Source organism: Rhinoderma darwinii, chromosome 3, assembly GCF_050947455.1.
Source record: "Rhinoderma darwinii isolate aRhiDar2 chromosome 3, aRhiDar2.hap1, whole genome shotgun sequence".
NCBI classification, from domain to species: domain Eukaryota; kingdom Metazoa; phylum Chordata; class Amphibia; order Anura; family Rhinodermatidae; genus Rhinoderma; species Rhinoderma darwinii.
Genome location: NC_134689.1, coordinates 262103330 through 262113739, shown reverse-complemented (window position 1 = coordinate 262113739; position 10410 = coordinate 262103330). Strand labels below are relative to the sequence as shown.

At 38.0% G+C, this 10410-nt stretch overlaps 1 non-coding gene across 1 annotated transcript; it reads right to left on the bottom strand.

The window, feature by feature from the left end:
- Window positions 1-3418: 3418 nt before the first annotated feature.
- Window positions 3419-3492, bottom strand: TRNAI-AAU (transfer RNA isoleucine (anticodon AAU)). Its single transcript has one exon. It is a non-coding gene; the product is annotated as a tRNA-Ile (tRNA).
- Window positions 3493-10410: the final 6918 nt, after the last annotated feature.

Sequence of the window (10410 nt, the reverse complement as noted above, 5' to 3'; positions counted from 1 at the left end):
ACTTTTACACCAAAGATTCACGTCACGTCAGTAGAAAATACATGCAAACGTGTATTCATATTGATATCCTATTAACCTGAATAATAAAATAAACTTGCAATTTTTACTACTCAAAAAGCATTGGACAAATTGCTTTTGTGTTTTCCATTCCACCCCACAAAGAGTTTTCTTTCAGTACATTATATGGTACATTAAATACTGCCATTAAAAACAAGAACTTGTCTCGCTAAAAACAAGCCCTTATATGACTATGAGGACGGAAAAATAATAAAGTTATGACTATCGGAATACAAAGAGGCAAAATCAAGATATTATTTTTGTCCTTAAGGTTGAGATTGGACCTCTAAGATGATTTCATGCAATAAACTCTGCATTTCTATAAATCACCGGTTAGACCATACATGGAATATTGTGTACAGTTTTGAGCACCTGTGTATGAGAAGGACATTGCTGAACTACAATGCGTGCAAAGAAGGGAAAGCAAGGTAATTAACCCCTTAATGACCGGGCCATTTTGCACGTTAATGACCAAGGATTATTTTTTGTTTTTCCACGGTCGCATTCCAAGAGTCGTAACTGTTTTTGTATTCCGTCTATATAGCCGTATAAGGGCTTGTTTTTTCCGGGACGAGTTGTATTTTGTAATTGTACCATTTTTAGATGCTTATAACATATTGATTAACTTTTATTAACTTTATTTTAGGAGAGAATTGAAAATAAGCAGCTATTCCAGCATTAATTTTCACGTTATAAATTTACGCCGTTTACTATGCAGCGTAAATAACATGTTAACTTTATTCTATGGGTCGGCACGATTACAGGGATACCAAATGTATAAAGGTTTTATATGTTTTTTCTACGTTTGCACAATAAAAACCCTTTTAGAAAAAAATTACTTGTTTTTGCATCGCCGCGTTCCAAGAGCCGTCATTTTTTTATTTTTCCGTCGATGTGGCCGTACGTGGGCTTGATTTTTGCGGGACAATGTGTAGTTTTCATTAGTACTATTTTGGGGTACATAGGACTTATAGATGAACTTTTATTTTATTTTTTATGGGGGGAATGGGAGAAAAGAGAGAATTTTGCCGTTGTTTTTTGCGTTTTCTTTGGACGCCGTTCATCCGGCGGTTTAATTAATGTGTTCATTTTATTGGTCAAGTTGTTACGATCGCGGGGATACCATATATGTGTATGTGTGATTTGTTTTGACCGTTTTATTAAATAAAACCACTTTTTGGGGCAAAAAAGTAGTTTTATTTGACTTTGACTGTAATTTTTTTTATTTTTTTTTTCACAAACTTTATTTAACGGTTTTACTTTTTTTTTTTTAGTCCCACCAGGGGACTTCACTATGCGATGTGCAGATCGCATATATAATGCTTTGGTATACTTCGTATACCAAAGCATTATTGCCTGTCAGTGTAAAACTGACAGGCAACCTGTTAGGTCATGCCTCTGGCATCGCCTAACAGGCAGATGCTGAAGACAGACCTGGGGGTCTTTGTTAGACCCCCGGCTGTCATGGAAACCTGACGGAGACCCGCGATTTGTTTGCGGGGGCGCCGATCGGGAGACAGAGGGAGTTCCCCCTTCTGTCAAACACATTAAATGCCGCTGTCACTGTTGACAGCGGCATTTAATGGGTTAAACTGCCGGAATCGGCGCGTGCTTCGATTCCGGCAGTTGCAGCAGGAGCCAGGCTGTGTATAACAGCCGTGCTCCTGCCGCTGATCGCGTGGGTAAACTGTCAGTACCCGCGCGATCACAGGACGGATATATCCGTCCTCCTGCGCGAACTAGCAGCTGCTGAGGACGGATATATCCGTCCTTCGGCGTTAAGGGGTTAAAGGACCTCATCACAGATGGGGATTCTTTACTGTAAGAGAAGTTCTACGATTGAACTCTCTGCCACATTGAAAAGTGTTTTTTTGAAAAATATAAAATTTAAAATATAAATAGGACGGAAAAATAATAAAGTTATGACTATCGGAATACAAAGAGGCAAAATCAAGATATTATTTTTGTCCTTAAGGTTGAAAGTGGACCTCTAAGATGATTTCATGCAACAAACTCTGCATTTCTATAAATCACCGGTTAGACCATACATGGAATATTGTGTACAGTTTTGAGCACCTGTGTATGAGAAGGACATTGCTGAACTAGAATGCGTGCAAAGAAGGGAAAGCAAGGTAATTAAAGGACCTCATCACAGACGGGGATTCTTTACTGTAAGAGCAGTTCGACGATTGAACTCTCTGCCACATTGAAAAGTGTTTTTTTGAAAAATATAAAATTTCATCATATTTGTACCAGATTCTGGAGATGGAACTTTGATCCAGGAATTTATTCTAATAGCCATATTTGGAGTAAGGGAGGAATTTTTCCCCTAATGACAACATTGGAATGCACTCCAAGACAGTTTTTGCCTTCCTCTGGATCAACACGGCAGGTTTACAGGTTGAATTTGATGGACCTTTTTTCAATATTATCAACTATTCAACTCTGTAACAAGCATGTAACAAAAGTGAGCTACCATGGCCCAAACCCGTGACCTTAGCGTTATTAGCACCACGCTCTAACCAACTGAGCTAACCGGCCACTTTTACACCAAAGATTCACGTCACGTCAGTAGAAAATACATGCAAACGTGTATTCATATTGATATCCTATTAACCTGAATAATAAAATAAACTTGAAATTTTTACTACTCAAAAAGCATTGGACAAATTGCTTTTGTGTTTTCCATTCCACCCCACAAAGAGTTTTCTTTCAGTACATTATATGGTACATTAAATGCTGCCATTAAAAACAAGAACTTGTCTCGCTAAAAACAAGCCCTTATATGACTATGAGGACGGAAAAATAATAAAGTTATGACTATCGGAATACAAAGAGGCAAAATCAAGATATTATTTTTGTCCTTAAGGTTGAAATTGGACCTCTAAGATGATTTCATGCAACAAACTCTGCATTTCTATAAATCACCGGTTACACCATACATGGAATATTGTGTACAGTTTTAAGCACCTGTGTATGAGAAGGACATTGCTGAACTAGAATGCGTGCAAAGAAGGGAAAGCAAGGTAATTAAAGGACCTCATCACAGACGGGGATTCTTTACTGTAAGAGAAGTTCGACGATTGAACTCTCTGCCACATTGAAAAGTGTTTTTTTGAAAAATATAAAATTTCATCATATTTGTACCAGATTCTGGAGATGGAACTTTGATCCAGGAATTTATTCTAATAGCCATATTTGGAGTAAGGGAGGAATTTTTCCCCTAATGACAACATTGGAATGCACTCCAAGACAGTTTTTGCCTTCCTCTGGATCAACACGGCAGGTTTATAGGTTGAATTTGATGGACCTTTTTTCAATATTATCAACTATTCAACTCTGTAACAAAAGTGAGCTTCCATGGCCCGTTCGGGGATCGAACCCGTGACCTTGGCGTTATTAGCACCACGCTCTAACCAACTGAGCTAACCGGCCACTTTTACACCAAAGATTCACGTCACGTCAGTAGAAAATACATGCAAACGTGTATTCATATTGATATCCTATTAACCTGAATAATAAAATAAACTTGCAATTTTTACTACTCAAAAAGCATTGGACAAATTGCTTTTGTGTTTTCCATTCCACCCCACAAAGAGTTTTCTTTCAGTACATTATATGGTACATTAAATGCTGCCATTAAAAACAAGAACTTGTCTCGCTAAAAACAAGCCCTTATATGACTATGAGGACGGAAAAATAATAAAGTTATGACTATCGGAATACAAAGAGGCAAAATCAAGATATTATTTTTGTCCTTAAGGTTGAAATTGGACCTCTAAGATGATTTCATGCAATAAACTCTGCATTTCTATAAATCACCGGTTAGACCATACATGGAATATTGTGTACAGTTTTGAGCACCTGTGTATGAGAAGGACATTGCTGAACTACAATGCGTGCAAAGAAGGGAAAGCAAGGTAATTAACCCCTTAATGACCGGGCCATTTTGCACGTTAATGACCAAGGATTATTTTTTGTTTTTCCACGGTCGCATTCCAAGAGTCGTAACTGTTTTTGTATTCCGTCTATATAGCCGTATAAGGGCTTGTTTTTTCCGGGACGAGTTGTATTTTGTAATTGTACCATTTTTAGATGCTTATAACATATTGATTAACTTTTATTAACTTTATTTTAGGAGAGAATTGAAAATAAGCAGCTATTCCAGCACTAATTTTCACGTTATAAATTTACGCCGTTTACTATGCAGCGTAAATAACATGTTAACTTTATTCTATGGGTCGGCACGATTACAGGGATACCAAATGTATAAAGGTTTTATATGTTTTTTCTACGTTTGCACAATAAAAACCCTTTTAGAAAAAAATTACTTGTTTTTGCATCGCCGCGTTCCAAGAGCCGTCATTTTTTTATTTTTCCGTCGATGTGGCCGTACGTGGGCTTGATTTTTGCGGGACAATGTGTAGTTTTCATTAGTACTATTTTGGGGTACATAGGACTTATAGATGAACTTTTATTTTATTTTTTATGGGGGGAATGGGAGAAAAGAGAGAATTTTGCCGTTGTTTTTTGCGTTTTCTTTGGACGCCGTTCATCCGGCGGTTTAATTAATGTGTTCATTTTATTGGTCAAGTTGTTACGATCGCGGGGATACCATATATGTGTATGTGTGATTTGTTTTGACCGTTTTATTAAATAAAACCACTTTTTGGGGCAAAAAAGTAGTTTTATTTGACTTTGACTGTAATTTTTTTTATTTTTTTTTTCACAAACTTTATTTAACGGTTTTACTTTTTTTTTTTTAGTCCCACCAGGGGACTTCACTATGCGATGTGCAGATCGCATATATAATGCTTTGGTATACTTCGTATACCAAAGCATTATTGCCTGTCAGTGTAAAACTGACAGGCAACCTGTTAGGTCATGCCTCTGGCATCGCCTAACAGGCAGATGCTGAAGACAGACCTGGGGGTCTTTGTTAGACCCCCGGCTGTCATGGAAACCCGACGGAGACCCGCGATTTGTTTGCGGGGGCGCCGATCGGGAGACAGAGGGAGTTCCCCCTTCTGTCAAACACATTAAATGCCGCTGTCACTGTTGACAGCGGCATTTAATGGGTTAAACTGCCGGAATCGGCGCGTGCTTCGATTCCGGCAGTTGCAGCAGGAGCCAGGCTGTGTATAACAGCCGTGCTCCTGCCGCTGATCGCGTGGGTAAACTGTCAGTACCCGCGCGATCACAGGACGGATATATCCGTCCTCCTGCGCGAACTAGCAGCTGCTGAGGACGGATATATCCGTCCTTCGGCGTTAAGGGGTTAAAGGACCTCATCACAGATGGGGATTCTTTACTGTAAGAGAAGTTCTACGATTGAACTCTCTGCCACATTGAAAAGTGTTTTTTTGAAAAATATAAAATTTAAAATATAAATAGGACGGAAAAATAATAAAGTTATGACTATCGGAATACAAAGAGGCAAAATCAAGATATTATTTTTGTCCTTAAGGTTGAAAGTGGACCTCTAAGATGATTTCATGCAACAAACTCTGCATTGCTATAAATCACCGGTTAGACCATACATGGAATATTGTGTACAGTTTTGAGCACCTGTGTATGAGAAGGACATTGCTGAACTAGAATGCGTGCAAAGAAGGGAAAGCAAGGTAATTAAAGGACCTCATCACAGACGGGGATTCTTTACTGTAAGAGCAGTTCGACGATTGAACTCTCTGCCACATTGAAAAGTGTTTTTTTGAAAAATATAAAATTTCATCATATTTGTACCAGATTCTGGAGATGGAACTTTGATCCAGGAATTTATTCTAATAGCCATATTTGGAGTAAGGGAGGAATTTTTCCCCTAATGACAACATTGGAATGCACTCCAAGACAGTTTTTGCCTTCCTCTGGATCAACACGGCAGGTTTACAGGTTGAATTTGATGGACCTTTTTTCAATATTATCAACTATTCAACTCTGTAACAAGCATGTAACAAAAGTGAGCTACCATGGCCCGAACCCGTGACCTTAGTGTTATTAGCACCACGCTCTAACCAACTGAGCTAACCGGCCACTTTTACACCAAAGATTCACGTCACGTCAGTAGAAAATACATGCAAACGTGTATTCATATTGATATCCTATTAACCTGAATAATAAAATAAACTTGAAATTTTTACTACTCAAAAAGCATTGGACAAATTGCTTTTGTGTTTTCCATTCCACCCCACAAAGAGTTTTCTTTCAGTACATTATATGGTACATTAAATACTGCCATTAAAAACAAGAAATTGTCTCGCTAAAAACAAGCCCTTATATGACTATGAGGACGGAAAAATAATAAAGTTATGACTATCGGAATACAAAGAGGCAAAATCAAGATATTATTTTTGTCCTTAAGGTTGAAATTGGACCTCTAAGATGATTTCATGCAACAAACTCTGCATTTCTATAAATCACCGGTTAGACCATACATGGAATATTGTGTACAGTTTTGAGCACCTGTGTATGAGAAAGACATTGCTGAACTAGAATGCGTGCAAAGAAGGGAAAGCAAGGTAATTAAAGGACCTCATCACAGACGGGGATTCTTTACTGTAAGAGAAGTTCGACGATTGAACTCTCTGCCACATTGAAAAGTGTTTTTTTGAAAAATATAAAATTTCATCATATTTGTACCAGATTCTGGAGATGGAACTTTGATCCAGGAATTTATTCTAATAGCCATATTTGGAGTAAGGGAGGAATTTTTCCCCTAATGACAACATTGGAATGCACTCCAAGACAGTTTTTGCCTTCCTCTGGATCAACACGGCAGGTTTACAGGTTGAATTTGATGGACCTTTTTTCAATATTATCAACTATTCAACTCTGTAACAAGCATGTAACAAAAGTGAGCTACCATGGCCCGAACCCGTGACCTTAGCGTTATTAGCACCACGCTCTAACCAACTGAGCTAACCGGCCACTTTTACACCAAAGATTCACGTCACGTCAGTAGAAAATACATGCAAACGTGTATTCATATTGATATCCTATTAACCTGAATAATAAAATAAACTTGAAATTTTTACTACTCAAAAAGCATTGGACAAATTGCTTTTGTGTTTTCCATTCCACCCCACAAAGAGTTTTCTTTCAGTACATTATATGGTACATTAAATGCTGCCATTAAAAACAAGAACTTGTCTCGCTAAAAACAAGCCCTTATATGACTATGAGGACGGAAAAATAATAAAGTTATGACTATCGGAATACAAAGAGGCAAAATCAAGATATTATTTTTGTCCTTAAGGTTGAAATTGGACCTCTAAGATGATTTCATGCAACAAACTCTGCATTTCTATAAATCACCGGTTAGACCATACATGGAATATTGTGTACAGTTTTAAGCACCTGTGTATGAGAAGGACATTGCTGAACTAGAATGCGTGCAAAGAAGGGAAAGCAAGGTAATTAAAGGACCTCATCACAGACGGGGATTCTTTACTGTAAGAGAAGTTCGACGATTGAACTCTCTGCCACATTGAAAAGTGTTTTTTTGAAAAATATAAAATTTCATCATATTTGTACCAGATTCTGGAGATGGAACTTTGATCCAGGAATTTATTCTAATAGCCATATTTGGAGTAAGGGAGGAATTTTTCCCCTAATGACAACATTGGAATGCACTCCAAGACAGTTTTTGCCTTCCTCTGGATCAACACGGCAGGTTTATAGGTTGAATTTGATGGACCTTTTTTCAATATTATCAACTATTCAACTCTGTAACAAAAGTGAGCTTCCATTGCCCGTACGGGGATCGAACCCGTGACCTTGGCGTTATTAGCACCACGCTCTAACCAACTGAGCTAACCGGCCACTTTTACACCAAAGATTCACGTCACGTCAGTAGAAAATACATGCAAACGTGTATTCATATTGATATCCTATTAACCTGAATAATAAAATAAACTTGCAATTTTTACTACTCAAAAAGCATTGGACAAATTGCTTTTGTGTTTTCCATTCCACCCCACAAAGAGTTTTCTTTCAGTACATTATATGGTACATTAAATGCTGCCATTAAAAACAAGAACTTGTCTCGCTAAAAACAAGCCCTTATATGACTATGAGGACGGAAAAATAATAAAGTTATGACTATCGGAATACAAAGAGGCAAAATCAAGATATTATTTTTGTCCTTAAGGTTGAAATTGGACCTCTAAGATGATTTCATGCAATAAACTCTGCATTTCTATAAATCACCGGTTAGACCATACATGGAATATTGTGTACAGTTTTGAGCACCTGTGTATGAGAAGGACATTGCTGAACTACAATGCGTGCAAAGAAGGGAAAGCAAGGTAATTAACCCCTTAATTACCGGGCCATTTTGCACGTTAATGACCAAGGATTATTTTTTGTTTTTCCACGGTCGCATTCCAAGAGTCGTAACTGTTTTTGTATTCCGTCTATATAGCCGTATAAGGGCTTGTTTTTTCCGGGACGAGTTGTATTTTGTAATTGTACCATTTTTAGATGCTTATAACATATTGATTAACTTTTATTAACTTTATTTTAGGAGAGAATTGAAAATAAGCAGCTATTCCAGCATTAATTTTCACGTTATAAATTTACGCCGTTTACTATGCAGCGTAAATAACATGTTAACTTTATTCTATGGGTCGGCACGATTACAGGGATACCAAATGTATAAAGGTTTTATATGTTTTTTCTACGTTTGCACAATAAAAACCCTTTTAGAAAAAAATTACTTGTTTTTGCATCGCCGCGTTCCAAGAGCCGTCATTTTTTTATTTTTCCGTCGATGTGGCCGTACGTGGGCTTGATTTTTGCGGGACAATGTGTAGTTTTCATTAGTACTATTTTGGGGTACATAGGACTTATAGATGAACTTTTATTTTATTTTTTATGGGGGGAATGGGAGAAAAGAGAGAATTTTGCCGTTGTTTTTTGCGTTTTCTTTGGACGCCGTTCATCCGGCGGTTTAATTAATGTGTTCATTTTATTGGTCAAGTTGTTACGATCGCGGGGATACCATATATGTGTATGTGTGATTTGTTTTGACCGTTTTATTAAATAAAACCACTTTTTGGGGCAAAAAAGTAGTTTTTTTTGACTTTGACTGTAATTTTTTTTATTTTTTTTTTCACAAACTTTATTTAACGGTTTTACTTTTTTTTTTTTAGTCCCACCAGGGGACTTCACTATGCGATGTGCAGATCGCATATATAATGCTTTGGTATACTTCGTATACCAAAGCATTATTGCCTGTCAGTGTAAAACTGACAGGCAACCTGTTAGGTCATGCCTCTGGCATCGCCTAACAGGCAGATGCTGAAGACAGACCTGGGGGTCTTTGTTAGACCCCCGGCTGTCATGGAAACCCGACGGAGACCCGCGATTTGTTTGCGGGGGCGCCGATCGGGAGACAGAGGGAGTTCCCCCTTCTGTCAAACACATTAAATGCCGCTGTCACTGTTGACAGCGGCATTTAATGGGTTAAACTGCCGGAATCGGCGCGTGCTTCGATTCCGGCAGTTGCAGCAGGAGCCAGGCTGTGTATAACAGCCGTGCTCCTGCCGCTGATCGCGTGGGTAAACTGTCAGTACCCGCGCGATCACAGGACGGATATATCCGTCCTCCTGCGCGAACTAGCAGCTGCTGAGGACGGATATATCCGTCCTTCGGCGTTAAGGGGTTAAAGGACCTCATCACAGATGGGGATTCTTTACTGTAAGAGAAGTTCTACGATTGAACTCTCTGCCACATTGAAAAGTGTTTTTTTGAAAAATATAAAATTTAAAATATAAATAGGACGGAAAAATAATAAAGTTATGACTATCGGAATACAAAGAGGCAAAATCAAGATATTATTTTTGTCCTTAAGGTTGAAAGTGGACCTCTAAGATGATTTCATGCAACAAACTCTGCATTTCTATAAATCACCGGTTAGACCATACATGGAATATTGTGTACAGTTTTGAGCACCTGTGTATGAGAAGGACATTGCTGAACTAGAATGCGTGCAAAGAAGGGAAAGCAAGGTAATTAAAGGACCTCATCACAGACGGGGATTCTTTACTGTAAGAGCAGTTCGACGATTGAACTCTCTGCCACATTGAAAAGTGTTTTTTTGAAAAATATAAAATTTCATCATATTTGTACCAGATTCTGGAGATGGAACTTTGATCCAGGAATTTATTCTAATAGCCATATTTGGAGAAAGGGAGGAATTTTTCCCCTAATGACAACATTGGAATGCACTCCAAGACAGTTTTTGCCTTCCTCTGGATCAACACGGCAGGTTTACAGGTTGAATTTGATGGACCTTTTTTCAATATTATCAACTATTCAACTCTGTAACAAGCATGTAACAAAAGTGAGCAT